Source organism: Lucilia cuprina, chromosome 6 (assembly GCF_022045245.1).
Source record: "Lucilia cuprina isolate Lc7/37 chromosome 6, ASM2204524v1, whole genome shotgun sequence".
In the NCBI taxonomy this organism is placed as follows: domain Eukaryota; kingdom Metazoa; phylum Arthropoda; class Insecta; order Diptera; family Calliphoridae; genus Lucilia; species Lucilia cuprina.
In genome coordinates, this window is record NC_060954.1 from 28,050,283 (window position 1) to 28,056,875 (window position 6,593).

Below are 6,593 nucleotides of genomic sequence, written 5' to 3' on the forward strand. Positions count from 1 at the left end.
AAAGTGCAATCATAATGCTTTAAAACGATTCCTAAATGACTGTCATAGCGTGAAAACTGTCAATGTTATTTGCAGCCATGTTGGAACCTTAAAATACCTCGTTTTTAAAGCTGTGAAAATAATTCTACCGATCTATCCAATTGGCCATTTTCTAAAAATATATTATTCAATAAATTATATACCAAAACAAATGGCAACTATAATGCAATAAAAAGATATATAAACGACTGCAATAACATGAAAACTATAAAAGATATTTGCAACCATATCGGAGCCTTAAATTACCTCATTTCTAAACCTGTACCAATAAATATACCGGTCTATCCTATTTTTGTAAAACTCATTATGCCACAAATTGTACACCAAAACAAAGTGCATCTGTAGTGCTTTAAAATGATGCATAAACGATTGTCCTGGCATGAAAACTGTCAAAGTTATTAAAAACCATATCGGAACCTCAAATCACAGCGTTTTTAAACATAGAACAACAATTCTACCGATCCTTCAAATTGACCATTTTTTAGACGAACACATTATGCCACAAATGATATGCCAAATTAAAGTGCAATCATAATGCTTTAAAATTATGCATAAATGACTGTCAAAATTATGCATAAATGACTGTCATAGCATGAAAACTGTCAAAGTTATTCATAACCATATCGGAACTTCAAATAACCGCCTTCTTAAACTGGGAAAACAATTCTACCGATCTATGGAATTGGCCATTTTCTAAAAAAACACATTGGGCAATGAATTATATACCAAAACAAATGGCAATTTTAATGCTTTAAAATGGTGCATAAACGACTGTCCTAGCACGAAAACTGCCAAAGTTAATTGCAACCATAGCGGAACCTTAGATTACTGCGTTTATTATACATAAAACAATAATTATACCGATCTATCAAATTTAATAATTTCTAAAAATACACAATATGCTACAAATGATATACCATATTGAAGTGCAATCATAATGCTTTCAAATGATTCATAAATGACTGCCATAGCGTGAAAAACTGTCAATGTTATTCGCAGCCATATCGGAACCTCAAACTACCGCGCTTTGAAAGCTGTGAAAATAATTCTACCGATCTATCCAATTGGCCATTTTCTAAAAATATATAATGCAATAAATCATATACCAAAACAAATGGCAACTATAATGCAATAAAAAGATATATAAACGACTGCAATAACATGAAAACTATAAATGATATTTGCAACCATATCGGAGCCTTAAATTACCGCATTTCTAAACCTGTACCAATAAATATACCGATGTATCCAATTTTTGTAAAAACTCATTATGCCACAAATTATACACCAAAACAAACTGTAATGCTTTAAAATGATGCATAAACGATTGTCCTGGCATAAAAACTGTCAATGTTATTTGCAACCATATCGGAACCTCAAATCACAGCGTTTTTAAACATAGAACAACAATTCTACCGATCCATCAAATTGACCATTTTTTGGCGAACACATTATGCCACAAATGATATATACCAATATAAAGTGCAATCATAATGCTCCAAAATGATGCATAAATGACTGTCATAGCATGAAAACTGTCAAAGTTATTCACAACCATATCGGAACCTCAAATTACCGCCTTTTTAAACCTGGGAAAATAATTCTACCGATCTATCCAATTGGCCATTTTCTAAAACTACATTATGCAATAAATTATATACCAAAACAAATGGCAATTTTAATGCTTTAAAATGCAAAAACGACTGTCCTAGCACGAAAACTGCCAAAGTTAATTGCAACCATATAGGAACCTCAGCTTACTGCGTTTATTAAACATAGAACAATAACTCTACCGATCTATCAAATTGACCAATTTCAAAAAATACACATTATGCTACAAATGATATACCATATTAAAGTGCAATCATAATGCTTTAAAATGATTCATAAATGACTGTCATAGCGTGAAAACTGTCAATGTTATTTGCAGCCATATTGGAACCTCAGACTACCGCGTTTTTAAAGCTGTGAAAATAATTCTACCGGTCTATACAATTGGCCATTTTCTAAAAATATATTATGCAATAAATTATATACCAAAACAAATGGCAACTATAATGCACTAAAAAGATATATAAACGACTGCAATATCATGAAAACTAATCGGAAAATAATTCTACCGATCTATCGAATTGGCCATTTTCTAAAAATACATTAGGCAATAAATTATATACCAAAATAAATGGCAATTTTAATGCTTTAAAATGGTGCATAACCGACTGTCCTAGCACGAAAACTGCCAAAGTTAATTGCAACCATAGCGGAACCTCAGATTACTGCGTTTATTTTACATAGAACAATAATTATTCCGATCAATCAAATTGAAAAATTTCTAAAAATACACATTATGCTACAAATGATATACCATATTGAAGTGCAATCATAATGCTTTAAAATGATTCATAAATGACTGTCATAGCGTGAAAACTGTCAATGTTATTTGCAGCCATATCGGAACCTCAAACTACCGCGTTTTGAAAGCTGTGAAAATAATTCTACCGATCTATCCAATTGGCCATTTTCTAAAAATATATTAAGCAATAAATTATATACCAAAACAAATGGCAACTATAATGCAATAAAAATATATATAAACGACTGCAATAACATGAAAACTATAAATGATATTTGCAACCATATCGGAGCCTTAAATTACCGCATTTCTAAAAATGTAACAATAAATATACCGATCTATCCTATTTTTGTAAAAACTCATTATGCCACAAGTTATACACAAAAACAAAGTGCAATTGTAATGCTTTAAAATGATGCATAAACGGTTGTCCTGGCATAAAAACTGTCAATGTTATTTGCAACCATATGGGAACCTCAAACTACCGCGTTTTTAAAGCTGTGAAAATAATTCTACCGATCTATCCAATTAATTATAATTATATACTAAAACAAATGGCAATTTTAATGCTTTAAAATGGTGCATAAACGACTGTCCTAGCACGAAAACTGCCAAAGTTAATTGCAACCATATCGGAACCTCAGATTACTGCGTTTATTAAACATTGTCCAATCTTGGACACAATATTTTTATTTTATATTATTATTTTTTTTATTGAATTATTTTATTAAATTATTTTGTGAATTATAAGATTTGAATTGTTTACTTTTTTATTTATATTCTTACGGTTGCCAGTTAAATTGAATTGCATTGAATTGTCATAAACTGCATTACCGTAATATTATAAATATATCATTGTTAAGTAAACCCTTTTTAGTACAAAAAATGAATTGTCAAATTGTTGTAATTATTAGCTGAATTGCCATTTTGTATAAATCTTAAGCTTCCTTTATAGTAATCGCGAAAATAAAACTTCGCTTGCAAATCATCAATCGTTGAGTAAAGATTAAAATATCTCTCCCGCTCTTTAAACTCAGTGCTGTGAACAAAAATAAAATATAAAAAAAACTCAAACTCTACTTCTTTGATTTGGCCCGGCAGAACAAAAGGTGAGTTTCCTCATTCTCCAAAAGCCTTGCTCTCTTATTAAAAGGAAAAGAAATATTTTATTAATCCCCGCTTATTTCTCTTTTCTTTTTTTACCGCACGCATATAATTATAATTACTCGGACGAGAGTAATTATAATTATATCAAACTTCTTTTAGATTGCTCCACTTGTTTTCCCCCCGCTCTTCCAATCTATAGAAGTTTGCTCAAGTTATTTCATGGTCACTTCGAACCGCTGAAAATTGAAACCAGCAAAATATAAACAAATTTCCCTAAAAAATCACCGCAAGAATGAGGTAAATTACATGCTCATCAGTTTTAAAAAGCCGGACAAAACGTAAATAAAAATCTCATTTTTTACACAAAATTCCCACTCGCGCACACACACATACATACACATACACTTGTGGCATAATGAGTTTATACAAAAATAGGATAGATCGGTATATTTATTGTTACATTTTTAGAAATGCGGTAATTTAAGGCTCCGATATGGTTGCAAATATCATTTATATTTTTCATGTTATTGCAGTCGTTTATATATCTTTTTATTGCATTATAGTTGCCATTTGTTTTGGTATATAATTTATTGCTTAATATATTTTTAGAAAATGGCCAATTGGATAGATCGGTAGAATAATTATTTTCACAGCTTTCAAAACGCGGTAGTTTGAGGTTCCGATATGGCTGCAAATAAAATTGACAGTTTTCACGCTATGACAGTCATTTATGAATCATTTTAAAGCATTATGATTGCACTTCAATATGGTATATCATTTGTAGCATAATGTGTATCTTTAGAAATTTTTCAATTTGATTGATCGGAATAATTATTGTTCTATGTAAAATAAACGCAGTAATCTGAGGTTCCGCTATGGTTGCAATTAACTTTGGCAGTTTTCGTGCTAGGACAGTCGTTTATGCACTCTTTTAAAGCATTAAAATTGCCACTTGTTTTGGTATATAATTTATTGCATAATGTATTTTTAGAAAATAGTTCTATATATATATATATATATATATATATATATATATATATAAATATATATTATATATATATATTATATATATATATATAATATATATATATATATATATATATATATTATATATATATATATATATATATATATATATTATATATATATATATATATATATATATATATATATATATATATATATATATATAATATATATATATATTATTATATATATATATTATTATATATTATATATATATGTATATATATATATTATATATATATATATATATATATATATCTTTTATTTGCATTATAGTTGCCATTTGTTTTGTATATATAATTTATTGCATATTATATTTTTAGAAAATGCCCAATTGGATAGATCGGTAGAACTATTTTCACAGCTTTAAAATGCGGTAATTTTAGGTTCCGATATGACCGCAAATAACATTGACAGTTTTCACGCTATGACAGTCATATAAGTATGAATCATTTTAAAGCATTATGATTGCACTTTAATATGGTATATCATTTGTAGCATAATGTGTATTTTTAGAAATTGGTCAATTTGATAGATCGGTAGAATTATTGTTCTATGTTTAATAAACGCAGTAATCTGAGGTTCCGATATGGTTGCAATTAACTTTGGCAGTTTTCGTGCTAGGACAGTCGTTTATGCACCATTTTAAAGCATTACAGTTACACTTTGTTTTGGTGTACAATTTGTGGCATAATGAATTTTTACAAAAATTGGATAGATCGGTATATTTATTGGTACAGGTTTGGAAATGCGGTAATTTAAGGCTCCGATATGGTTGCAAATATCTTTTATAGTTTTCATGTTATAGCAGTCGTTTATATATCTTTTTATTGCATTATAGTTGCCATTTGTTTTGGTATATAATTTATTGCATAATATATTTTTAGAAAATGGCCAATTGGATAGATCGGTAGAACTATTTTCACAGCTTTAAAAACGCGGTATTTTGAGGTTCCGATATGACTGCAAATAACATTGACAGTTTCCACGCTATGACATTTTGAAGCATTAAAATTGCCATTTGTTTTGGTATATAATTTAGTGCATAATGTAGTTTTAGAAAATGGCCAATTGGATAGATCGGTAGAATTATTTTCCCAGGTTTGGAAATGCGGTAATTTGAAGTTCCGATATGGTTGTGAATAACTTTGACAGCTTTCATGCTATGACAGTCATTTATGTATCATTTTAAAGCATTATGATTGCACTTTAATTTGGTATATCATTTGTGGCATAATGTGTTCGTCTAAAAAATGGTCAATTTGAAGGATCGGTAGAATTGTTGTTCTATGTTTAAAAACGCTGTGATTTGAGGTTCCGATATGGTTGCAAATAACTTTGACAGTTTTCATGCCAGGACAATTATTTATACATCATTTTAAAGCATTACAGTTGCACTTTATTTTGGTGTACAATTTGTGGGATAATGAATTTTTACAAAAATTGGATAAATCGGTATATTTATTGGTACAGGTTTGGAAATGCCGTAATTTAAGGCTCCAATATTGTTGCAAATATCATTTATAGTTTTCATGTTATTGCAGTCGTTTATATATCTTTCTATTGCATTATAGTTGCCATTGGTTTTGGTATATAATTTATTGCATAATATATTTTTAGAAAATGGACAATTGGATAGATCGGTAGAATTATTTTCACAGCTTTCAAAACGCGGTAGTTTGAGGTTCCGATATGGCTGCAAATAACATTGACAGTTTTCACGCTATGACAGTCATTTATGAATCATTTTAAAGCATTATGATTGCACTTTAATATGGTATATCATTTGTAGCATAATGTGTATTTGTAGAAATTATTCAATTTGATAGATCGGTATAATTATTGTTCTGTGTATAATGAACGCAGTAAATTGAGGTTCCGCTATGGTTGCAATTAACTTTGGCAGTTTTCGTGCTAGGACAGTCGTTTATGCACCATTTTAAAGCATTAAAATTGCCACTTGTTTTGGTATATAATTTATTGCATAATGTATTTTTAGAAAATGGCCAATTGGATAGATCGGTAGAATTATTTTCCCAGGTTTAAGAAGGCGGTAGTTTGAGGTTCC